The following is a 27,631-nucleotide window of genomic DNA, read 5'->3' as shown; positions in this document are numbered from 1 at the left end:
AAAGCTATGCCCTGAAAGCATCAAAATCAATAATTAAAAGAAAATAAGATCTTTTTTATAAAATTATTAGTAGTTTGTTTCAATAGCTCTTTTCTTTGCTACTCTTTTTTAAATGTTTCTTCCCTAGTCAAATTCAGTTTTTTTTAGCGTGGCGCATGATGTTTTTAACTGAAATATAATATAGAAATGCTTATACCAATAGCAATCAAGATAAAAGTTCTCAAAAATGATAGAATCATCAGTACTATGGGGCCGCGTCAGTCCTCTGGCGCGATATCTGACAAAGGACTGATGCCAGCGGATTGATGAAAAGGGACTTAATATGAGGTTATACTCACAAATTAGGTTTTTTTGCCTAATTTCTGATATCAACAAACTATACTTTTACAAATCATAGTTAACCATTTATAAATGAAAATAAAAATCGGATTAACAATAAAATAACGACTCACCATAGGACTGAAATGTTGACTGGCGCAGCAAGATTTTAGAGGACAAACACAACCCTAGCGCTGGTACAGTTAAGACGGCCGTCAAAATATGCGGTGCACAAGTAACTTCATTACCAACATTAATACTTAGACAGGGATTTGACCTCGACTTGGTGATATTTAGCGAGAATTTCGAATTTAAAAAACACACAACGGACTGACTAGTGAAAACGATGACAAAGTTTAATTTTATTTTTTAAATGAAATGGAAAACATTGCGTTATGAAAGTTGTAGTATATAACACTATGTACATCAAAGATTGTAGTGAATTAGTAAGTTTTCTTAAATCGATGATAATGTTTAAACGATAGTCACTTGATTGTTGGTTTTCGGAGTTGTGACATGCCAAAGTACTGACATTTGAGGTATTAATTTATTATTTTTATTCATTTGTATTTTAAATAAAGAAGTGAAATTGAGTGACCAAATAAAGGACGCTTCATTGTTTTAAAATAGATTGTTAATTGAATAAAATATAATAAGACTTTGTTTAAATTGGCTGATGACATCGAGTTACCCCATTTTTGTATAATCACCCATATGTATAACCAGCGAAATAAATTTCCAATCGGATTGACACAATAAGACCGTATTTTATCTATATCTATACTTAATATTATAAAGAGGAAAAGTTTGTAAGTATGTATGTATGTATGTATGTATGGTTTTCACGCAAAAACTACTGGACCGATTTCAAAAATTCTTTCACCATTAGAAAGCTGCATCTTTACTGAGCAACATAGGCTATATTGCATTTTCAAAAAAATTAGAGATCCTTACCAAAAATGCAATAATGTAACCCAAGGTGTAAAAAAATCCTCAATAAAAAATCTGTCATCGCGTGCGCTGCGGAATCTATTGAAGATAGAACAAAAAAATGTTCTACGGTATTATAGAATGGATCAATATCTACAAGAAAGTCCGCGATACCATATGTCCATCTTCAGTAGTTATGTTACTACAACAACTTTTTTACGTTTTCAAAGTAAATAGAAGTGCCGACAGTAATCAAACCATGTTATCGATACACATATATTAATCCTTATCCCATTAAATGATGTTTTATTATAGACTGTTTCAATACCAGCAAAATACTTTTTAAATGAAAAGAATTGGATATTCCATTCAAAAGATATAACGAATTTTTAAAAGTGTCAATCTACAGAAAATAGTAGGTATACTGTTCGAGCAAGCCGTAGTGCGGGGGTCATGGAGGAATTCTACCAATATGCGTCTTGACGGAACACAGTGGGGTTTTGGTCGGTAGGAATCCGACATAACCCACGGCCCCTCCCCCGGAGGCCGTGGGTATCTATGAAAGATTTCCCCACTAAAACAAAAAAAAAAAAGGCCGTAGTGCGGGACGGGGTAAAGGTGATTATCATGTGATTAAAATTTAAACCTATAGTCCGACCTATAGTAGACTTTTCACTGTAACGATATCGCTATCTATGCGGATGAAACCGCAGGGCATTGCTAGTTATCTAATAAGATAATCAGTACAGTCATAAACATTACAAATTCAAAAGCTATAGGGCAGGTTTATTTAATAATTTCCATTTTAATTTTACAGCGACTCCACAGTTTTGTCGAATAAAAATTCCTAAAACCCATTCGTCCGGCTAAATGGAGTGAATTTTTTTCCATCTTGCAATTGATAGCCAGTAATTAAGAGCCTATGAATATTTATTATACTGTAGAAAAAGATGTGGATTGTAACTTTCTATGATAATAATATAAGCATGAATTGAACAGCATGAATGACATAGTTAACTTTTTAACGTTTTAATCATAGACTAAGAATTATCGAAAGAAGGAATAAAAAATGTGTTTTTCTAATTAGCGCTAAACTTATACCAACTACTGAAAAGTATGAAATTCCGTCGCACCACATTAACATGATTCCAATAAGTCAACCATACCGTTTTTACTTATTAAAAAACAATGACTCATCCATACCATTACCGTACTTCTTCGACCATAAACACACCTGGTCACCACAGACTATTTTTTTACTAGACTCGTGCCTTGCATATTGCGCATTAAAAAAAATGCAAAAAGCCAACATCACGCGGTGTTCCCAGGCGGTCACCCATCCAAGTACTGACCGCGCCCGACGTTGCTTAACTTCGGTGATCGGACGAGAACCGGTGTATTCAACGTGGTATGGACGTTGGCGATGGAGTTATCGAAATTTAGAAACAAATTAAACGAATTCAAATACCTCCCTATAAACGAAGAGTTATGGAAGCCAAAAACAATCTATAGTCAATGCCATTGTATCATATATATTCAAAACAATTTTAAAATTGTGTTTCTATCGATTTTTTCATTCGATTTTTGATCTAACATGAAGACTACGTAATACATTTTATTCTAATACTACTTACTTATAATTATTAATCATGACGTGGAGAAGACGTGGAGAATGGACGTGGTGAAATATCTAGTGCTTACATCATTTTATTCGTTATTTATAATCGTGATTATTGTCAATAAAATGTGTCAAGCATGTCTAATTGCTAGTAAAACACAACACTCATAATTCCAGGTGCAGCTTTAAAAAATCAGAAGTACCCGTGCGTAACCCGTACAAGAAATACTAAGATAGGTCAAGCGTAAAACCTAGTACTATTGGACACTAGACATCTGCCGCATTTGACCTTTAGATCGCACACCTTGAGCGCAAAAAGCAAAAGGCCAACATCACGCGGTGTTCCCAGGCGGTCACCCATCCAAGTACTGACCGCGCCCGACGTTGCTTAACTTCGGTGATCGGACGAGAACCGGTGTATTCAACGTGGTATGGACGTTGGCGATTGTCTTCTGCTAAAATTAAAATAGAATCAACAGCTTGTTATATTATGTAATTATGTAATTGTTATAAAAAGCTTGTGATATTATGTAATTTGTTTAATAAACTTTCTTTCTTTTCCGTTCCTCCTAGCAAAACTTGAGTAAAGATTTCACAGAAAAAAACATTCAAAAAATAATAACCTATCATACGAAGTCAACAGAATAATAAGACTGTTATTAAAAGTGAGCTTATAAGCTTTTTAATTTATCAAACAAAAATCATTGCTACAAGCAAAACACTTTGAAAACACACTTAACCGTTATTTTACTATTTAATTCCATAGAAGCTTAAAGAAAATAATAATTAATAGTTAAGTGAAGCGTGTCTTTGCAACTATACTGGTCTACAAACATCTGTCGTTTGAACTTTAATGGCCACACCTTGACTGTCCGTACGTGCGGGCAAAAAATAATCACTGTACCTACTAACTGTACTTATAAGTTAATGTAAGTTCAAATAAGTATATTATAGTATGAGCAAAGCTTATAAATAGAACGTTATAATAACATGTTTGTTATGTTTTGTTATATATTAGCGTGGATTTTTTTAATCAAACTGATATTACATTTTTATTAACATGAGTAAAGCAAAATATATAACAAAAAGCCAACATCACGCGGTGTTCCCAGGCGGTCACCCATCCAAGTACTGACCGCGCCCGACGTTGCTTAACTTCGGTGATCGGACGAGAACCGGTGTATTCAACGTGGTATGGACGTTGGCGATGGACAAATCTTAAAAGAGCTATCAAAGATAGAAAATGTGTAAAGAATTACCTTCTGGAATCCATTTTTAATTAGCTTTTGCCTTCAGAAAATTTTATTTTAAAAATTGAATACCTAAAGAATAGGTACCTACCTACTTTATTTCATAAAACTGTTATTTATAGCACCCTAACTCTATAAAGTCTTATAAATTTATTGTTTTTCACGTGGACTTCAAAATCCAGCTACTGTCAAATCAAGCAGTTAGAATGCCTATTTAATTTATCAAATAATTGTAGTTAATTAATAATCTCACTCATAATTTTACACATCATTGAATCTGTTGTTTTTCCATATACTAATTAACAGTTACTTGCATGCAAAACGGCAGATGTACATCGTTAGTCCTATGACTAGCGATTTATATTACTATGCAATACTTGCATGAAACATCGTCAATTATCTAACAGTATTTAAAGCTAGTGCCGGTAATATCATTAATTTTAATTGAGTGTACTCGCCGCGCCGCGTTCTGAAATATGCTCGCACTTAAGATTAAATTAATTTGTTCAATTTCACTCCTGTACTATAAATAGTGCACATTATGAAAATGAATGTAAAAGTTTTGTAGAATTTTGTTTTGTTGCAAAATTAACATTGTAAGCAAAAAGCCAACATCACGCGGTGTTCCCAGGCGGTCACCCATCCAAGTACGGACCGCGCCCGACGTTGCTTAACTTCGGTGATCGGGTGTATTCAACGTGGTGTGGACGTTGGCGATAATCGTATTAATAATAAGAATACAAGATCTCAAATACCTACTTCCCTAATAACTCTGTCTGTCTGTCTGTTACGCTTTCCCACTTAAACCTCTTAACCGATTTTGATGAAATTTGGCACATACAATCTTTAGACAATGAGAAAGAACAGAAGCTACCTTTTATTGCGAAAAAACACCACGCGGGCGAAGCCGCGACGGAAGCTAGTACATAATAATATATGTAATAGCATTAATAGCCCACGTAATAACTCGGGAAATGCAACCATGCCGTTGTCTGTACCATCAGAATATAGGTACTTAACAGATTTCTTTCACCAAAACATTATTTTACCTTCAAATATATTATTACCTACATATATAATATATAGGTACCTACGTTGTTTAAAAACATTTCCCTAATACTGCACAAAACTTGATTGTGTTCACAATCAACCGAGATTATCCGCGTCGCTGCAATCGCAAATTAAATCCAGCAATTGTGACAAATGCCATCCGTCATCCAGCCCCTCATTTGCATGAGAAAAACTGAAGAACAACTATTTATCAAATGGCGAGAGGACTTCCGGACGCCATGACAGTATAGGCGCGACGAGCATCCGCTTCTGTGTACCTACTTGAGTTTACTAGATGTGACAAATAGTAACAAATGGTTAATTTAATTGCGTTTAATGAAGTTTAGTTCATCAAAATGTAGGAAACAAATCTATACATCTATACATCTATACAAATATTATAAAGAGGAAAGGTTTGATTTTTTGTTTGTTTGTTTGTTTGTATGAATTGAATAGGCTCCGAAACTACTTGGCAGATTTGAAAAATTCTTTCACTGTTGGAAAGCTACATCATTTCTGAGTGACATAGGCTAGGTTTTATCCCGGAAATCCCACGGGAACGGGAACTATGCGGGTTTTTTTTTGAAAACGCGGGCGAAGCCGCAGGCGGAAAGCTAGTAAATTATAATTTTCATAAAGCATAGGTAAGTTCTTCTACTTAAATAATATATTTTTACGCATTGTTTGGCAATTTGCTCTACTTGGAAAACTGAAAGAGCAAAATAGCCAGAAATTATTAGGAATGTTTGTGACATAAAAAAAAAATAAAAAAAAAAATAAAAATTGTTTATTTCTTTTAAACAAGTTTTCATCTTGGGTTGGAGGTAAGTGACATAGGAGGTTTATTATACATTACTTTGTTTGTTTGAAAATTTATTTATTCATTCATAATATTATGTTAGCTTCTCGACGTAAAAAAAAATAAAAAAATAGTCTTATTTTAATTTTATAGTATTTTATGTACCTACAGCTTTTCGTTGGAAAGTAGGTAAATTATTCATAGCAAAATAACTAATGACTATTACCACAGCTATTACAGTCATTAGTTGTGTATTATTAATACAAAAATACAGATTATTCCTTCTAGTACCATAATCCCACGTCACAATGATCCCTGATTGGGGAGCGATCTCTATTTAGATAATTTAGTGGTTCTGTGGAGATGAAATATTTCGCCTACAGCTTGATCTTGTTATCTCGGAGACGCCATTTTGTTTACCTGATACCCTTACGGCCGAAATTAATATTCAATCCAATCTAATATCTGCAGATTTTCGATCGAAAATGTGATCCGGATTTTAAGTTAAGTGTGCCAATAAACAATCCGTGGATCGAAATTGCAATCTCAAAAACCAATCTATCTGTGGGAGGACGGATCACAGATTACAGATAGACCTCTGTTCGAAAATGGCAGTTTGAGCGTGTCAATAACATATCTCTCGCGTTTGACGTTTCGATCGATCGGCGTAAACAATCCTTAATCTTGATCTTAGACTTTCCTCAGATTCTAGGGTTGAATCTGTAGATTTTATTCGTAAAACGTAATGGATTTGGCAATATTCTCGAGTTCTAGTGATAGTGACAGTGATATGGAAGTCCTAGCTCAATTATCAGACTGGGATACAGATACCGACAATGATGCTGGTGAACAGTCACGTCGTGCTTCTGTGCGAAGAATGAAAAGGGTGAATTACATGCAGAGTCTGGATGATGCAGAGTTTACCTTTAGGTTTAGGTTATCGAAATCAGCAGTAAACTCTCTGTTGACAGAAATTATGCCTGCTGTCCGTGTAAAATCTTCAAGGTGGGTAAAAATAACTATATCTTAAAAACTCCATTAATCGTATACCTACTTAAATTTAACAATATCTATTCCAGAAATCATGGAGTCTCACCTCTGCATCAATTGCTGCTGACCTTAAGGTTTTATGCATTAGGCACAATGCTGATTTCTGTGTCTGACTTTGTGGGAGTATCAAAGTCAACAGCAGGCAGAATAGTCCGGGATATTTCATATGCAATAGCCCACTTATATGATAAATACATTTTTGTGCATCAAAGAAGTGCAGAAAAATTTTATGATATTGCAGAGTTTCCCAGAGTTCTTGGAGCTATTGATTGCACTCACATACGTATACAGTCACCATGTATGTAATTATAATTTTATCTGCATTTTGTTTAATCATTGCTTGTAAATTTCTTGTCTACTAATATAAAAATTTTCAGGTTTATTAATAGGTGAGGAATTTAGAAATCGGAAAGGTTACTTTTCATTAAACATTCAAGGAGTCTGTGATGCAGATTTGAGACTGATGAATGTGGTTGCTCGCTGGCCGGGTTCCACCCATGATGCAACAATTTTCAATAATTCCATTCTGAGAGGTTTTGTATTATGGTTTACTAGAAATTTTGTTAATGATTAATGAACAATTTAATTTTAATTCAACATTCTTACAGCTCAGTGTGATGCAGGGCAGTATGATGGCCGCTGGTTACTTGGAGATAGTGCCTATCCAAATCGAAGTTACCTACTCACACCACTCTTGAACCCTAGTTCTGAAGCTGAACACAGGTACAACGAAGCACACATTAGGACCAGAAATACAATTGAAAGGTAATATTCCATGTAATTCTTATTCATAAACATTCAATATCAGTGAAATAGTTATATTCTGTTTTGTCTTTGTTTATCAACAGTTATTTGATAGTCGAAGGAAAGAGACAAAACAGTTAATAGCTATTCCGGCACTTTTGAACATTTATGAACAAGGTGGTAAATATATTATTTAAATTTATTCATATGTTGTTTTTTGCCTGACTGAGCAATTCCAAGGAGTGTTTGTGTTTATCTGTTTGTTACACACTTTCAACCTTAATAATAATTAGTATTATTTGGTTTAAATTAATGTTTTAACCAAAACATTCTAGGACGTTCGGAGTGTGGAAAAGAAGATTTCCTGTTGTGGCTCTCACACTGCGGGTTTCATTGCCCGTTGCCCAGTCAATAGTTATTGCCACTGCAGTGCTTCATAATATTTGTAGGAGTAACAGTATAGAAGAAGTTCCTCCTGAGGTTGACTTGGACATTCCTACAAATAGTAACAATGAAGGAAATAATTCAAATATGGAAGTCCAAGATGTACAAACAAGAGCAGATCTTATAAATAATTATTTTGTGTTAGTATAAAGACTTAGTATAAAGATAGTTGTGATTGTTATTTATTGTCCATTGTTTGTAATAATTATTATGTAGTAGATACACAAGTTATATTCAGTTCCAATTATTGATTACTTTGATTACTGTGTATAGTAGTTAATAATAAAATTGCATTGCAATCGCTTAGCATTATCTTCCTTTTAGTCGGATTTTATGTCTTGAGTTTGAGCTTGAGATATTTTAGTTGTTAATTTTACAACACTGTTTTATGTACCTACACTTAGATATTTAGAGAACCTGAATGGAGATTTTCCAATGGGTTTTATTGAAATAAAAAAAAATGATGTTTACTTTGAAAACATCCCAAAAGCCTTGTGTAAAGGTGAAAACTGAAAAGGAAATATTTAAAATGTTAATGTTACGGGAAAAAATGTGTTTCGTCTTTAAAATATTAGTTATGTAAATAAAATAGATTATTAATTATCATACTTACACAGATAATACCTATACTAAATACTCTATAATACATACTATACTAGGTTGTAATAAATTCCATTTGATATTATGATGTAAAATAAAAGCAGAATATTTTTGATACGATAAACTATAATAAATCATATAAATTTATAAAGAATAGAAAAAATTCGATCACGAGGCGGGACTCGAACCCGCATCCTTTCGCGCCATTCCGGGGCGGATGCCTGACCAATTCAGCCACTCGTGAGCGTATAATAAATCATTCGACACATAAAATAGCAACTATTTGATAATTTCAGTACAGTCAATAACCCTTCGATAGCTCAGTTGGTAGAGCGGTGGACTGTAGATGAAAACGATTGATATCCATAGGTCGCTGGTTCAAATCCTGCTCGAAGGAATCTTTTTAATTTTGTTTTATATTTTTAATTTATTGGAATTTACCTTAGAAAACACATAACATTTGATTTAATAATCATTCAAAAAAAATATTCGTTTTTTTTTTGGGGAAAATAAAACAATTGATTTCTAATAATTAACACTTTATTTTACATTTAACAGATATAATTTTATAAGTACGTAGGTACCTTAGATGAAAAGAATTAAATTTTAATCATTCACGCTACCAAAACCGCAAATAAGTAAATTGACATCAGCCTGAACCAAATTTCTTTTCGCTGAGAAAACTGCAATCAAATAATACAAAATTCAATTTGTGCTCGGACAATTCGAAACCCTTGAGCGTGCTGAATCAATTACGACAAGATTTCCTTTGTGGTAAACATCAGGTAAAAAATTTGAGATCTTTTTAATCAATGCTCTTGTTTAGACCAAACGATAAGTGTACGATTGTTCTTTCTTTATTTTTTGTGTTTTACTTACTTAGGTAGGTACATAAAAAAGTAACTATTATTTCGAATATGATAGAACTTATCCTTTTCCTATCACTGATAAATTATTACTTGCTGAAAAAAAAAAATTAAATTACGACACTCATACACTGTGTACGGTCTATATTTATGTATTGTACGATATACACAAATTAAATGATACACACACATTTTCTGGTCAACGACGCGGACGTAGTGCCTAATCATACCTAAATAAATTTCTTCCAATTTCATGACACGACATTTATATTTATTTATATCGCCTGACGACCAAAAATCATATCGTCAACCCAAAATAGTTTCACACTCAGTGAACAAGACCAATTATACGCAAATAAAGTTAACCCTTCAGTACTGTGGAACTTTTTAATTGACGCTTAATCGAAAAGGGATCACAAAAACGACTTAGCCCATTGTTACCGGAAATGTCATTAATCTATGTGGGTGGCACTTTTAGATGCCAATAAAATTGTAAAACGAAAAATTAACAGAAAATATAAGAAATCAATTATTGTACATTTTCTATGACGAGTTATAAATAAGAATTAAAAGCAAAAAGCCAACATCACGCGGTGTTCCCAGGCGGTCACCCATCCAAGTACTGACCGCGCCCGACGTTGCTTAACTTCGGTGATCGGACGAGAACCGGTGTATTCAACGTGGTATGGACGTTGGCGATGGAATGTCTGAAATAATAATACATATAATATTATAGGTATTATACGTAAATAATAATTATTAATTAAGTACAAAAAAGTTGTATATAAAAAACATTTACGGCCTGAATAATTTATGATTTTTTACTAGATACAAATTCATTAATAAAATAAAGTTTTGGGCTTGATTTGGGTATTTTAATTATTTTCATTCAATTACCTATACATATTAGTATGTGTGTAAGTTTATCTTATTTAGTCTCAAGATAAACACAAATCCTAAAATTTTAATTCCGAAATAAGTAATTATAAGTCCGTATTATAATGTATCAAATTACAAAACATAATCCTTCTTTTGACCAATTGATGCGAAAGTCGTTAATTACCAACTTAACCCTTTGTCTGGTGCTCGGAATAAATCTGTATTACATACGCTTCTCAAACTTTTTATTTTTTCTTTAAACATTTTGCCAATTTTATTTATAATTAATGTTCCCTATATTTAAATACACTTTGAATATTAAAGTGTATTTTGTTTATGAACATTCGAAGGGCCAATAACGTAAAATCTAAATATTTCAGAAGCCCTTATAATGTAGTAGTTTCATAAATTTTCCAAGAACAAAACGTCTACATTGCCTTGTTCTTATATTTCATTTTAAAGTTACTTATAGTTAAAAAAATAAAAGCTTAAATACTGACTGGTGTCCGGATACGTGAAAGAAAATATATCTCCTCTTTTTGTACATAATAACTCCAGTTCGATTAAAAAAAAGAACACATTAATGTTTTCATATATTACTCGTAATACCACAATTTAACATTCGACTAAGCTCACACCCCTGACATTGATTCATCCTAACCCGTCAACTGGTGATGGATCAAGTTATTAATACTGTGAGCGTGCCGAATCTGCCCACTAACCCTTTCTATGCATATTTAATTATTCTGCCATTCAGCCTTTTTGATTTTCTTTAAAACGTAATTAATAGCTTTTGAAATCTCATCCGTTTGATACGCAAGGTCTTTAAAGGCGTGAAGGAATTTAGTGAGTTTGAAAAAATGTTATTGTTCATAATTTTGTGTTAAAATGCTTTGTTTTCTGATCAAGTTTGAAACACAAATTTACCATAAAATTGATCTAGAGAGATGAATGAGTTATGAATAACTGTTACTAAAGCCAAAAAGAAACCAAATTATAATAGTAATTTTAAAATCAAAGCGCCTGTCGAAATGTGTACAGCAATATAGCAGACATAAAATTTAGCCTTTATACATTTTTAACGATCAATAATTACAAACTTTTATTTACTGATACTTAATGTAAGACTGATTACTGATATGACCCATAATATTTTAAATAATATTCTTAATATGATTTTTATAACTTCAATTTCAATGACTCCACATTAAGTATTAACGACTTCAATACAATTATTTATCTCTACTCTTTGAGTTGTGTATTTTATATAACTAATCATAAACACGTTTTATGAATCAAAATGACCCCCTAAATTTGTGTTCAAATATTCGCACGCGATAGTGACCATCTCTTTATGAATCATAATTGCCCGCATAACTAATAATTTCGAGATCAATTACTTCTTGCTATTTTAATCTTGCAGGTACAGTTAAAAACAAAAATCTTAAGTATAAAAAGTTTCAATAATATTCACTTACTTTATTAAATGCTAGTTTTTAAACTAGCGATACATGTTTAGTAAACAACAATATTCAGTCTTGACCAGGATGATGTACCTATACAGTATAATATTATCTGCATGGTACATACTTAATTAAAAACTTAATCAACACTTTATTTTTGTTAAATTCACCAATTCATTTTTTCAAGATTTTTTTTAAACATTTATACGTTTCCTAAAAAATCTAAAAAAGAAAATGCTCTCGACTGTACCCAAAATGTTAAACCCTTGCTCATTAAAGCCATGCGCACCAGACTTAGTATGCAGATGAGTAGAATTATGTGAAGTTGATCGATGAGACGGGAGTGACAATGTGCCCGCATCGCAGGCTTGGTCCACTTGATGCTTGTGCGCACCTAGCTTTATATTTTTACGTTAGGTAATAGTGACGTACTTTTAGTGACAGGAGCTTCTATTTTTTATAGAAAGTCATTTTCTAGGGAAATTTGCGAAAGTTGTGATTTTTTATAGGTATTTTAACTAAGTATTTTAATCGGTAGAAACTAGAATGCTTAAAATTTTCTGTTTATTTTAATATTTTCTCCGCATGTTATAAATCTGTAGATTATTTAAATTTTAAAATGATAAAATTGACGAAAATTTAATTACTTACTTAAAACACGTTATAGACCTAAGTACTTAACATATTTAGTTTAAATAAAAAACAAAAAATATGTCAATGAGAAATTAAAAAAATATACAAAAAGCCAACATCACGCGGTGTTCCCAGGCGGTCACCCATCCAAGTACTGACCGCGCCTGACGTTGCTTAACTTCGGTGATCGGACGAGAACCGGTGTATTCAACGTGGTATGGACGTTGGCGAATACTCGTGTGAAATTATAGTACATTTTCATATAATATAATCTAAGAAAAGTATAGATACACCGTTCTATAGTTTGTGCGAAAGAGATGCAACAATAGAGAATGCAACATGATAAGATTGCTTAATTAGAAGCAATTAAGCGATATCGTGGAACTAATTAGCGGAAGATAACAATGTTGATTAACAATAATGTAATTACAGATAATAATATGAACGGTTCGTCACTGACAGTAAATTATTAATGTGAATAGCGATTGTAATATGGGTGTGTCTCATATCGGACATTATGGTGTCAATTTGTAATAAATAATAATCATTCAATAATTATTATATAAAGTGCTTACCTATAAACACCCATTATGATTAGAGTTTCGTCTATTACATCTATACATATAATAAAATCGTAGGAAAGTCAAAACTGTACATTGAATATTTTTTTAAAAGAATACATAATCCATGATCTATAATCGATATAGAAGCCAAAAATATAGTTTTTAGAATTTTTGTCTGTTTGTCTGTTTGTCTGTTTGTCTGTTTGTCTGTTTGTCTGTATGTTTGACCGAGCTAATCTCGAAAAGTACTGCATAGATTTACTTCAAATTTTGCATGAATATTCCTAAGAGGTCGGGTGAGGATAGTTTAAACATATTATCATGATATCACCTTCGGGGGAGGAGCTGTGAGCCTTTATTTTTCTTACATATTCCGTGTACTACGACAGCGTACAATCTAAAGACTCATGTTTAAATGTTGGTTTCGAGTAAGCCATGCTATTATCTAGCTTTATCTATACATATTATTACATATAATAAAATCGTAGGAAAGTCAAAACTGTACATTGAATATTTTTTTAAAAGAATACATAATCCATGATCTATAATCGATATAGAAGCCAAAAATATAGTTTTTAGAATTTTTGTCTGTTTGTCTGTTTGTCTGTTTGTCTGTTTGTCTGTTTGTCTGTATGTTTGACCGAGCTAATCTCGAAAAGTACTGCATAGATTTACTTCAAATTTTGCATGAATATTCCTAAGAGGTCGGGTGAGGATAGTTTAAACATATTATCATGATATCACCTTCGGGGGAGGAGCTGTGAGCCTTTATTTTTCTTACATATTCCGTGTACTACGACAGCGTACAATCTAAAGACTCATGTTTAAATGTTGGTTTCGAGTAAGCCATGCTATTATCTAGCTTTACAAAATAAAAACTATGTCATTTACGTAATTTGGGCAGAGAAACAGTTAAATGAATCTTAGCAGTATAAAGACAAATTTGAAACAGCGCCATCTATGAAGTGTTAGAAAAATCAAAGACACGTTAACTATTGGAAATTAATAATCAAATGACGCATATATAATATGTTGTTTGACAATATTTAGATGGACACTATAAGAATTATGCCATTTAAGTAACTTGGGAAGAGAAACATAGTTTAAAGAATGTAAGTTGTATAATGTTAATTTTGTAACAGCGCCATCTATGAGATTTCGTAAAAATCAAATCAATTTAGATGTTAACACTACCGAATACACAGTTGGAAATTAATTAATAATTTAAATATAATTATTGTTATTTATTTAACTCTTTAGCCCATATCTTCCCTTCCCTATAAGGTATATTTCGTGTAAATAATAAATATACTACATTTTTTAAAGTGAGGGTAGATGTTTATTATTTTAAGTAAAACTAGACACCATTATCTACAGTTAATCTAATATTGATTGCGTTCATTAGTTACAATTTTAAAAATCTTCGTATTTTATAAATTTACTAGCTTACCGACCGCGGGTTCGTCCGCTTTGTCTAAAACCTAATAAATTATATACTAAAACCTTCCTCTTGAATCAGTCTATCTATTAAAAAAACCGCATCAAAATCCGTTGCGAAGTTTTAAAGATTTAAGCATACAAAGGGACATAGGGACAGAGAAAGCGACTTTTTTTATACTATGTAGTGATATTTATAAAGCAATTGAATGCCATAAAACCAAAAATATCAAATGCAATCTTCGTGTTTTGTGAATTTTCACCATCATGCGTTCCCACAAAAAGTAAGTTGTTACTTATAGGTATTTATTTTTTATAATGATAGCAATTCATGTTTTTTGTTGGTAGGTATTATATTACACTTTTAGAATGAAATAATAAAATGATGAATTCTTTTATTATTTTGAGGTGCATTGGGAACAGTAGTTTTTGATAAAATTTTATTTGTAAGTAGCTTTTTTTATAGATTTACAGTTAACTTTTGATTTTGTTATTTACTGATTCAATGCTCATAAAATTATATCGCCTTTGGAAGACGATTTCTGCTGATATTTTTACAACACCACTTGAAAATTGATGATTTGATGGTAAAGATAGTAGCAGCGAGGATTAAGTGGAAATTAGTAATCATCCGCTTCGTCAATTTTTGACTGAAGTTAATGTCCAACGTCCAATGGTTCAATCATTGGAAGTATCTCGGGAAATTTTGGAGGATATTTTTCAGGAAGGAGAGGAGGGGCAGCCAACCACATATCAAACGACTACGTTTTAGTACCGAAAAAAATGTTATTCCAAATGAAACGTAAATTTTGCACAAACAACTGTACAAGTAATGTTTTTATTTTGACTTTGCGGTTATCTGATTATAATATTTATCGTTATGGCTATCGAGGTACCGACCGTACTGGGATCAGAGTACATGATACAGTTCATCATCCAGGATTGCTAAGAGCATTTTAACACTGAAAAAGATGTTTTCTTTGAATCGTAGTTGCTTCATTTATTCATTTTTAATCATTTTACATAATATGCTTTATATTTTATAAATATAATAATATCATTTTCATTATTTAAGTAGATAAAATAAATTATGTAACGGTTTTATAAGAAAACACAGTATATTTATTAGGCGACGGTGATTTCTTCCAGGCAAAAGATATTCATCAGCTCAATAAAATTGAATAGTATGTTGTTAGTTATTCTTTAGATTCACAATTGTAATGAGCATTTCCGCAAGCAAGTTGTATCGTAGTTTAGATATATCATAGTTTTGACATATTAAAGTTCCAACAAAACCCTCAAATTTTTGAGCAGGGTTGATCAAGATAATTTGAAAAATGTGCCGTGTTAAGTATTATAGAAAAGGTTAGTTCGTTGGTAATTATTATTTCTTCTTCATTTACATGTTGTTAGTAAAAATAAACTTTGACTAACAGTCAAAGTATATTTTAACTAATACTACTTAATATCTATTATACCTACTTATGTTCAGTATTTATCTGTATTATTCATCATCATCAGCCCATATACGTTCCCACTGCTGGGACACGGGCCTCCTATGAGGGTACAGGCCATAATCCACCACGCTGGCCAAGTGCGTGTTGGCGGATGACACATGTCATCGAACTGTTTTAATTCTTCGACATGTCGGTTTCCTCACGATGTTTTCCTTCACCGTTCGAGCAGTGGTGATGTTACAACATGCGCAGATAAATTGAAAAATCAATTTATTTCCTGCGCGCTCGCCTGGTCTCGAACCCCGGACTTATCGATTCGAAGTCCGAGGTCTCACCACTGAGCCACCACTGCTTATCTGTATTATTATTGCTTGGTAATTAATATATTTTCATGTCGTATACCTAATTATAAACATAAGTTTGATGTGTAATTAGCTGGATTTATTTTTACACACTCACAGACTTATATTTTATGTTAAAAGAGTGTTAACAGTGTAAAGCGCGTCACACACGGTGAAGATACTATAATATTTTATCTTAAGATACTGTTATATTTTATATCACAGTATCTTAACGCATCCGGTATCAGCGTTCGGACCATCATTTTTCTTTTTGTCATTGCGTACTAAGACCCCTGTAGAACCGCCATCCTTTTACAAATGACGCGAAATTTTGTGGGTAATAAAATATAACAGTATCTTAAGATAAAATATTATAGTATCTTCACCGTGTGTGATGCGCTTAAATCATGATATTTTTTCACAATTAATAATAATCCTTTTTTCTAATGGTGTTGGCATTAAATTAAACCGCGCTGTCGTTTCGTTCACAAAAAGTGATGTTATGAGGAGCATATTCGGTCCTCATATCATAAAAAATCTGTGCGAAAACAATAAACACGTGTGAGGCCCTCACGGCAGATCGGGGCGGTCTGACGCGAAGTGGGGACAGCGTTGTCACTGTATCGCTCTTGCCACGCTGTTCAACAGACTTATTCGATAGTTCAGTTTTGTGTTAAGACCGCTGTGACAACCAACCCGTGAGACAACCAAACCCGGTCTCCCCTACTATCCCGTGAGACCGAAACCTTCACTGAGAGGGTATGACGTCTCACAGCTGATCGCAAACGGCATATTGTACTATCCCGTGAGACCGAAACCCTCACTGAGAGGGAATTACGTCTCACTACTGTTCACGACAGTCATATTTTATCTCGAGAATCTGAAACTTTACTCAATATGAAGACCGTTTGACAAATAATAGGGTGCGTCATAATATTATTCGATCTCTTGAAGATGAACATGAGTATAAGCAATGACTAGAGTAGGGACGCGAATATTACAATTATATGAGACAAGAACGATTAATAAGTTTGTTTAATGAAAGATTAAGAATTGAAACTATTCGGTCTCTGGAAACGGACGAATAGCGAGAGGCCCGTCTTACTGCAGACAGATTTCGTCATAGTCTTAATGACTTGAGGTAAACAATCTAACAAATATAAAAGTGGGTTTGCTTATAACCTCACAATTGATTACAGATCATCTTCTGTAAAGGCGTAGTATGTTCTTTTTGTAATGCTTTAAAGTGTAGTAAGGAGTCGGCATTCATTTGAAGATACACCGGAACCTTTGAAATCACTACTTTTAGAGGAACATACTGTGCAATGTAAACTGTTATTAGACAATATTCGCTCTTATAGTAGCGCGTTTCAAATGATCCTTTGGTGCTCAATAATTATCAGAAGGTCCGTTCATGCTTACTTTTAAGATACAAGGTCAATTTTACCATTTGATAGGATCCCTTTTGCCTGTAGGCCAACCTAAGTTTGTTTAAATAGGTATATTTTGTATTCGACTACAACGAATAGTGGAATACAAGAAATCAATATTTCTCAAATTTAAAACTGAACTCATTTCACAATTTTAGAACAGGTTAATTCGTATGTATGCAGTTTTAAATCGACATTAGAAGCTTTTCCTCAAGATGGTGATATCGGCACTCAGGAACTCCCTGGACGTGTTATAACGCCCAGGCCACAGTATTACAAATTTTTCCTAAAATAGAGCAACGAATGTATTTTCGCATAGCAACGGAGGGGAACTCGCAGGGGGTCAAGTGACGCGTCACGCAGGCCACTTACCACAAACATGCTTAGTTTGTGGTACCGAGCGCGAAAGATAGTCATCGTGTTTTTAGTAAAGTTACTATGTTAACTAACGTAATTTAATACTTAAGTACATATTCTATAATGGTGTGCTCAAACTGTTAATCTACATTTAATTTAGATTATTATATTTTGATACTAAGTAATGTAGAATTTAAATCACATTCATTCATGTTTTCTTCAGATTTTAAGATTTTCTTATCAGAGTGTTCAATTTTAATGTAAGTAGTTAAATTTTATAAGAGACAATAATTAAGAACATTCAAAAATAAAGTGTCACGTATTTTTTTTAAACGACGAATGACGAAAAACGACCTAATCGCGGACGAAGTCGCGGGCAACAGCTAGTTCACAATATAATTGTATTTTAGTTAACATAGGTGATATAAACAGATTTACCTACCTAGGTATCTACTTCCTTCAGGCTTCAAGTATTACAAACTACCAAAATAAAAGCAAAAAATATAGATAGTGACTGATAGTTATTGAATAGATTTTTTTAAATAAATGTAGGTTAATTTAATATTATACTTACAGCTTATTTATATAAATAATTGAAGTTTATCCCAATATTTAATAGAATATCACCAGCAGCATTACAAAACCATTCGCTCACGATATTGGTTCTGACAATACTCGAATTGGAATCCATAATTTATTCACCCCCGTGCTGTAGTGTCAAATTCCAGTGTGGAAGTGTGGAAGATTATTTATTACGTTTCAGTTTTAACTAATATTATGTTGAAAATATTGAATTGTTAAAACTTTTTGAAGGTTTGGAAAATTAATATGTTGGACGCTCTAACTTTTAATGAATCTATGGTTTAAATTCTTAGGCCCTTCGCTCATGGAGCTACTCAAAAAGAACTAGTCACAAACTCAAATTACTAACGAATTGCCTGAGCGTCACAGCCCATACATGTATGGAGATTCGCACACGACGCGACTAGTTACTAACTGGTGAGCAACCAATCACGCGCGACGCGTCGTGCCGGTCTCCAAGCTACTGGTTTCCCGAGTTTCTTTGTTTTTTATGATAAAAATGAACGAGCAAACATTGACAAGTGACTAAAACCTTATAACTTGAGTAGCGTTGTATGCGAGATACAATTTGTAACTGGTTTGTAATCGTAATTACTGATTAGTTCACTCATTTTTGAGTAGCTCCATGAGCGAAGGGCCTTAATACAGATAATAGTATGATGGCTAATGAGATGTTGAAATATGTGAACTAAAATAAAAATAAATAATTATTAAGTACGTACCTTTTAGTTCATGGATGACAATATTATATTTTAAAACAATCGCTAATAACAAACGTAATCATCAAGCTATCAAAATATTGTGTGAAAAATTAAATTCAACAAGATGCAAAAACGAGGCAACGGAGAAATATACCACAAACAATTCAAAAGAACATAAAATATAGCACGAAAATATAGATTATAAAAAATATGCCCGCTTATAAATTGTAAAATCAAACTTAACCCTTCCACGCATCGCGGGGTCTCTAAAGCCATTTCGGGGTATTAATTACCGAATCGTTCACGCGTTGCTGACTGAGACGCGACACTCTTTCAATGTATTCACCCCTTATCTGCTACTCGACTGAATATTAATAATTTTCACTACAGGGGTAATCTTTAGCGATTAATATTTCGAGTCATATAAGAGGATTGCGCATATTAGAATTGTCATTGTGACTAAATTAACCATTGGATAAAATGTGGCTTTAACACGGGTAAAATATAGATATGTTTCGAAAATTTTATGTTTACTCTATTATACTTATTATTACTGTTATGAATCTGTCTTCAGGGCACGAGTAAGATAATGGTATCATATATTTTATTTACTATAAACATCCGAGAAATCTATATGTATATATTTTATGAGATCCATTAACACAAAGCATTGTGGATCTGTAAAAGTGTAATCAAATAAAAATATCGCAGACAGATCTTCAATATTCATGAGGTTATAACCACGAATCATTGGAACTGGTACGGGAGCAATATTTTTCCCAATCACCATTAGTACGTATCTACTTGCCTACCGACCTTTACACAGCGTACGATAGCCACATGCTCACAGCTTGTCACCCAAAAATCTCTCATCAATCTCGCCAACTATTTACGTAATGTACACCTTACACACAAACATTTAAGGGTCGATTTCGAATGAAAGATAATCATCAGTTTGGTCAATCATTCTCGCAGTAATTTCGCAGCAGAATGCGGAATATGTCGACACTTCACTTTTATTGTATCAAATAATAGGGGTGTTCTTATAGCCGTTATCGCGTGTTTGATCTAAAATGATACTTGCCTCACTCACTTCGAGGGGTGTTTTGTATAGAGCATGGTGCCAAAATTCAACCGATATCAAAAATAGAATCGCTCAAATAAATATGGTAGATCCAAGACTGAATTGTCTCCTTTGTCCGTGGTTTTATAATGCCGTTGACGTCAGAATGATGTATTTGATACGGTTCTAAAAAATATAAGGGGACCGCTAAGCTGGACTATCACTCAATCTTTAATATTGTGTTTGTAAGATGATTTCGTGTATACTGTAAATTAACTGTCAAAAACAGAAAGTATTTTTGAAATGAAGCGGGAGAAATAAAGGAAGAGATGTTCTCTAAAATACCTTATTAAGATTTAAAAAGAGTTAAAAAGGAGGTTTTATCTTCTATAGATATCTATAAATTGTTTATAGTTTTCCATTGCGCTGTCATAAAAGCATCTCAAAAGCGTCGCTAGCTAAACTCCCTCGATTTCCACCAAATAAATTCAGCTGAAAATATTTCGTGTCTCCATGAGCCATAGATTTTACGCTTCAAGGCATCTTGAAGACAATAAACTGAGCAAACGTAGCGAACGATAACAGCCAGCTATTTGGACATTTCAAACTTAGCTCGGATCTCAAGACATAACCATTTCCTATTCTCGTATGAGTATCATCCATCGAATACAACTAGTCTGCGAACTGACGTGCGCAATCAAAACACAATACGTTATAAATGGCTCACATTATATTGGAGCCAGCGTAACTTGCGCTAGTTAGACGATATTTTATTCAATTTTGGCATCTTTACCGTATAAGATATGGTTCAGAATGTGACAGTGGAAGGTGTGTTTATTTTTGTAAATTATGCTTTGACTTCCCAACTTTGGCCCATAACCATCCCGCTGTGATAGGTATAAAACAGCAATAGGTTTCGATAAATTTTCTTGTATTATTTATAGCGGTAGTTTGGTGTGGCGTCATTTCAGTCCATTACTTAGATAGTAGTGATATAGGATAAAAGAATATGTTATTTAAAAAGCAAATTTTCGGCTTGATTATTATATTATTTTTATTGTATTGAATATTTAAAATTTAAATATTATAAATTTTAAACACGAAAATAATAATGAAAGCAATAAGAAGGATAAATATAAAGCTAAATATAAAGTAATTATTACTGTATATTTTTTATTCTGTTTTCTATATTATTATTACATTATGTAAATTTACCAAGGGCCAACATGGGTTTCCATAAAGTATTGTCAATACTGTACTTATTTTTTCCTTATGAAATCTATTTTTATTTTTTACTCATTATCTCCCAACATTATGGTATTGCATTCGCCAACGTCCATACCACGTTGAATACATCGGTTCTCGTCCGATCACCGAAATTAAGCAACGTCGGGCGCGGTCAGTACTTGGATGGGTGACCGCCTGGGAACACCGCGTGATGTTGGCCTTTTGCATATTTTGTTTTAACAATTTCATTTTTTATATTATGTTGTAAGTTCATCAAAACAGCGTTTTATCCAATATAATGGTTGACAATAAATGAAATGAAATGATAATTTATTTGGTTGCGTAGATCGATCCCGTAATTGGACGATACCTTTAACCCGTAACAAAAACAAGAATTATTTGAAAGCATCATAATAATCAAAATTACATAATTACAGACAACTGATGTCAACCAAACCTCATGTTTATTTCACTGGTAATAATCAAATCGTCAATTACCCACTAAATAAAATTGTCCCTAACAAGGGAACACTCTTTGTTAATGAACGAACTTTAAATAAATTGGGGTACAATTTACCCCGTACGCACGCGATCGGTTAGGCCTAAAAGGTAAATAAATATAAGATTTTAATTTATCCTGCGATTTTATCACATAGAGTATGCAAGATAGTTTTTATGGGGAAAACAATTTCATAATATTTACTTTTATGTTTTTAATATTTTCGAGAAGAATCGATTTTAATGAATAATTAATTTTTTCGTTAGTATCCTCTACTCTATACCTACGTCTACTCAATACTTTTTATTTTTAGCTAAACATATTTTAAAAGGTATGCGCAACGGTAGCGTAGCGGGTATTTTTGTTAGTTTTTCATACTCTTTCGTACATCATTCTGCACATGGTTGAAACAATACAATAATATGTATTATGATTTATGAACGTAGTTATTAAAAGTCAGTGCCTAAAAATAACGAAATTAAACCAAAAACAACACACAACAAAATAAATAACATTGTGTTAATAATTTAATCCCCAAATTAAGCCACAGCATTACAAACTATTTATTCTATTTCGTAGAGAAAATAGAATTACCCAAAAGATAATTTCACTTCGTGGCACGCACGTGCTGTCGCGTGTCAAATAATTTGCCGCCAAAATTCTGTTTGTATTTAATATTGAATGGAAATAAACGTATTGTCAATTTGTTTTTTAAGCCATTGCATAGCTTCTATCGCGGGCCTTGAGCGCGGGGACCGAATCCAGAAATTCCGTAACGAAAAACCTCACGCTCCCCACTCTGACGGGCGCGGAGGTGTGGCTTGAAGGCATAGCATGCAAATTGCAATAGCTTTACCGCGGTAGTCCCCGAGTGCCACACGTCTTTTTTATTTTACAATTATTTCGTTATTAGGGAAGTAAATTTAATTAAGTAATTACCTAATATTTAAAAATTTCTGTCGTTATTTTTATTCTATTGATAATATTTGAGTCACTCAATAATAATAATAAAAACTACGAACAAATAAATCATTAAAACGGTTGAACGGATTTATTGATTTGTCCCCGCTTGAATAATTAAAAAAAGAAAATCCAAAAGTGCACGCCTCATAATTTTTTTTTTATAAATATTTATTAACTAGCTGTGCCCGCGACTTCGTCCGCGTGGAATAGTGACTGCATAGTAGTTACTACTTAACACACAATTATTAAGTAAACACGTCTTGAAACACGTACTATCATATACAACTAAATTATAAGTACTTACACATTATTATAAAGTTAAGAAATAGAATAAATAATAACACAAAAGAACTGTTAGTAAAATTTATTACTAAACTGAGCTATAAAACTTAGGTACAGAAGAGTTCAGAATTTCCAGGATGTGGTTATTCTCCCGCTCCCATATTCCTTCTACTTTCACAGACTTTCAACTTTTCCCTTTCACCCCTAGTAAATGGCAGAACCGATTTTGATCTAAATTCTAAATCATGTCTAATCATACCTATATATTATGTACATGTCATATCCTTTCGTTTGGTACTCCATTTGGATTATACAGTATCCCCACTATCACCCCAAGGTGCCCTATATGTAATAAACAGATTAACCAATTTTGATAAAACATGACTAATTGTAATTCACACGTCATTTGATATGCCGCTTGATTATATTATTTGACCACATTCGATTATTCATTCCCACTTTTACCGCTATAAATCAATAAATGGATGAACCGATTTTGATTGAATTTGCCTCATCATACTTCTCACGTCAGGTCATGCCCTTTCATTTGATATGCCACTTGGGTATATTATTTGACAACTTTTATTCCCACTTTTATACCTATATCCAATAAATGGATGAACCAATTTTGATAAAATATGTCTTATTGTACTCTTATTGTACTACACGTCATGTCTTTCATTAGATAAGTCACTTGAGTATATTTGATAAAATTTATTTATTTATTCCCACTTTTACCCCTATATCAAATAAATGGATGAACCGATTTTGATAACATTGGACTACTTAATTGTTTCTGACAGGTCGTCTTTTTTCATTTGATATATCACTTGGGTATAACAGACAGCATTCGTTTTTCTCATTCCCACTTTTGCCCTACATATAATTATTGGATGAACCGATTTTGATTAAATATGCCTCATTATACTTCTCACGTCAGGTCATGCCCTTTCATTTGATATGCCACTTGGGTATATTCGACAACTTTTATTCCCACTTTTATACCTACATATTATATCCAATAAATGGATGAACCAATTTTGATAAAATATTATGTCTTATTGTACTTTACACGTCATGTCTTTCATTAGATACGTCACTTGAGTATATTTGATAAAATTTATTTATTTATACCCACTTTAACCCCTATATCAAATAAATTGATGAACCGATTTTGATATAATTTGACTTGTTGTTACTGACAGGTCGTCTTTTTTCATTTGATATATCACTTGGGTATAACAGACAACATTCGTTTTTTTCATTCCCACTTTTACCCCTCTACTATATAATAAATGGATGAACCGATTTTGATTAAATACCTATGCCTCATTATACTTCTCACGTCAGGTCATGCCCTTTCATTTGATATGCCACTTAGGTATATTTGACAACTTTTATTGCCACTTTTATCCAATAAATGGATGAACCAATTTTGATAAAATATGTCTTATTGTACTTTACACGTCATGTCTTTTATTAGATACGTCACTTGAGTATATTTGATAAAATTCATTTATTTATTCCCACTTTTACCCCTATATCAAATAAATGGATGAACCGATTTTGATAAAATTTGACTAATTGTTTCTGACATGTCGTCTATTTTCATTTGATATATCACTTGGGTATAACCTACAACCTACATTAACAACTAACATTCGTTTTTTTCATTCCCACTTACCCCTAAATAATATAATAAACAACTAATGTAACAAAAAAACACATCTAATTCGTATTACCCGTTAGCGAGCTACGGTGGCACAGATAGACACGCAATACACACATAGCGGACATAACACCCCTCTTTTTGCGTCGGGGGTTAAAAATATAATACCTACGACATAATTTCAAAGACCTTTTATATAGAAAATTTACCTAGAAGTAACCATAATGCTATATTCGTGCAGGTTTTAGACTTATGAGCAAAAATCTAAATAAAGTTCCTTTGACCCCCCTACTACCCCCTCAGCATAACCACCCCCCCCCCCACGCTTGGGAACTTTCGATATGATCATCTGGACATGTCAAGGAATAACTTTAGCGTATAATTTACGTAATAAAGTAATTCATGTATAGAATGCCTTAGCAAATGTTCGCTGTGATTACTTAAATGGTCATAACTTTTTTATTTATGAACCGATTGACATGAAATAAACACTAAATGTTAAATGAAGCTTACCAAAATATATTAGTGAAAACCGCATTTAAATCGGATAAGCCGTTTCTGAGATTAGCGTGTTCAAACATACAGACAAACAGACAAACAGACAAACAGACAAACAGACAAAAATTTTTTTAACGACAGTTTTGGGTTTGGGATCGATTTAGTAATAACCCCTGCTAATTTTTTTTTACATATTTTCATTGTACAGACACCACTTTTCTAGAATTTTATTATATGTATTGATTATTATTTTTGTTTATTTAATAACAATTAAACCACATCGAATCAGACCCTGAAAATTGAAAGGGTTCTATTCCTGAGCATACTCAAGCGTAAGAGAAAAAAAAAGACTCGATTAGTAAAGTATTTCGGTCGCTATCGTGTTAACAAGAAAAAGGATCCGCACATACAGACACACGGACGTCCAAGACAGAACTTTTTTAAACTGTTTTTTAATAACAAAAATGACATCAAAAATATCATGAACGTTAAAAATAGTGTTTTTTCTTAATATGTGTGTGTATGTATTATCTTACAAGTGCAATGTATGATACATAAAGACATTTTAAGTTTGAAAAATCAGATGTTTTGCGCGAAGTGACAGCTGTAGTACCCACCTCAACGCTTCGCTTATGAGGCGTGCAAAAAAACTTAAAAAAATAACTATCCGCGTGGATCCGGGGCGAGCAGCTAGTATACATACTCTCTATGTATCATTACAACTCTATAAAATATATAAATATGTTGTCATGAGAATCTGTACTATAATTTCAACTCTGCACCCAACGCTCCGATAGCCGTGATCGTCTAGTGGTTAGGACCCTACGTTGTGGCCGTAGTAACCCAGGTTCGAATCCTGGTCACGGCAGTGTTATACACTGTTACGGCGGAGATATGTTTTTGTGGTTTATTTGTTTATTGTATAATATTATTTTTTATGTCCTTTTTTATTATATATATTCATTTTTTTTATTTAACGTAAGTTTTTATTTTAGATTTATTTTAATTATTAAATTATTTTAACGTCGTAAGTTTAATACGTTGTCAACATTATGTAATGTTATTTCAGACATAACATCGCCAACGTCCATACCACGTTGAATACACCGGTTCTCGTCCGATCACCGAAGTTAAGCAACGTCGGGCGCGGTCAGTACTTGGATGGGTGACCGCCTGGGAACACCGCGTGATGTTGGCTTTTTGCATTTTTTACCATTTGTTCTGATTTTATTTTAACGCTGAATAAAATTAACTGAATTATTTTTATTTTTTTTTAATTTTAATAATTTAATGTTTACTATTACCACAGAATAGTGTTAATAATTACTATTATGTACGTGCTATTACACAATAAATATTTTTGTAAACACTGTTGTTTTATTTATTAATTATGTATTAATTTATTATCCTGGTCATTGTTACCCGTATACGAATTACGATACAATTTAAATACACCAACTGTAACAACAGCTAGATCATTAAAACGGACGTAAATCCTAACGCATAATATCCTTAATGTATTATTAGGGAAATAACGAAATTACTGTCCAAGTTTCAATAGTGCCCAAAAACCAAAAACATCACCCCAAGGAGCGGTTTGCATAAAGAGAGACGAACATAAAATCTTACGATGACATAAAACAATTAAATAGGGTAACAATCACATCGACTTTGCAGAATTTTAAACTCTATCTCGTTGATTTAAGGTTGATAAAATCTTATTACGAGCGCATTATGAAATTTGCGAAATTTATGCACAATCATTATAGCATCTCTACGAATATACGAAACAACATTTCGGTACACAACAATACTAGAATTTGCTTTTACATTGCGGCTTTGCTTCGTAAAATTTTGCGCCTCACAATAAACAACGAGCAATACGTACGCAACGAAGCAAATTTATCGCGTCGGATTT

General features: G+C 32.8%; 9 non-coding genes and 1 pseudogene across 9 annotated transcripts; 4 read left to right on the top strand and 6 right to left on the bottom strand.

Annotated features, from left to right (window-relative positions):
• Positions 1-2,551: 2,551 nt before the first annotated feature.
• LOC149479577 (5S ribosomal RNA) lies at positions 2,552-2,670 on the bottom strand. The gene has a single exon (XR_016317293.1). It is a non-coding gene; the product is annotated as a 5S ribosomal RNA (ribosomal RNA).
• A 520-nt stretch (positions 2,671-3,190) lies between these two features.
• On the bottom strand, positions 3,191-3,309 carry LOC149479576 (5S ribosomal RNA). The gene has a single exon (XR_016317302.1). It is a non-coding gene; the product is annotated as a 5S ribosomal RNA (ribosomal RNA).
• A 644-nt stretch (positions 3,310-3,953) lies between these two features.
• Positions 3,954-4,072, bottom strand: LOC149479575 (5S ribosomal RNA). Its single transcript, XR_016317292.1, has one exon. It is a non-coding gene; the product is annotated as a 5S ribosomal RNA (ribosomal RNA).
• Positions 4,073-4,722: 650 nt separating this feature from the next.
• On the bottom strand, positions 4,723-4,831 carry LOC149479574 (5S ribosomal RNA; annotated as a pseudogene).
• Positions 4,832-9,112: 4,281 nt separating this feature from the next.
• TRNAY-GUA (transfer RNA tyrosine (anticodon GUA)) lies at positions 9,113-9,200 on the top strand. Its single transcript is given in 2 exon segments — positions 9,113-9,149; positions 9,165-9,200. It is a non-coding gene; the product is annotated as a tRNA-Tyr (tRNA).
• A 1,047-nt stretch (positions 9,201-10,247) lies between these two features.
• LOC149479572 (5S ribosomal RNA) lies at positions 10,248-10,366 on the bottom strand. The gene has a single exon (XR_016317291.1). It is a non-coding gene; the product is annotated as a 5S ribosomal RNA (ribosomal RNA).
• Positions 10,367-12,754: 2,388 nt separating this feature from the next.
• Positions 12,755-12,873, bottom strand: LOC149479571 (5S ribosomal RNA). The gene has a single exon (XR_016317295.1). It is a non-coding gene; the product is annotated as a 5S ribosomal RNA (ribosomal RNA).
• A 9,030-nt stretch (positions 12,874-21,903) lies between these two features.
• Positions 21,904-22,022, top strand: LOC149479570 (5S ribosomal RNA). Its single transcript, XR_016317296.1, has one exon. It is a non-coding gene; the product is annotated as a 5S ribosomal RNA (ribosomal RNA).
• A 4,487-nt stretch (positions 22,023-26,509) lies between these two features.
• On the top strand, positions 26,510-26,581 carry TRNAH-GUG (transfer RNA histidin (anticodon GUG)). Its single transcript has one exon. It is a non-coding gene; the product is annotated as a tRNA-His (tRNA).
• Positions 26,582-26,792: 211 nt separating this feature from the next.
• Positions 26,793-26,911, top strand: LOC149479568 (5S ribosomal RNA). The gene has a single exon (XR_016317290.1). It is a non-coding gene; the product is annotated as a 5S ribosomal RNA (ribosomal RNA).
• Positions 26,912-27,631: the final 720 nt, after the last annotated feature.

This window comes from Colias philodice, chromosome 20 (assembly GCF_061535455.1).
Source record: "Colias philodice isolate Cphi_HAF_F1 chromosome 20, ilColPhil1 Martin Lab GWU primary, whole genome shotgun sequence".
NCBI classification, from domain to species: domain Eukaryota; kingdom Metazoa; phylum Arthropoda; class Insecta; order Lepidoptera; family Pieridae; genus Colias; species Colias philodice.
Note: the sequence above shows the minus strand (reverse complement) of the source record. Positions and strands in the feature narration are given on the sequence as shown.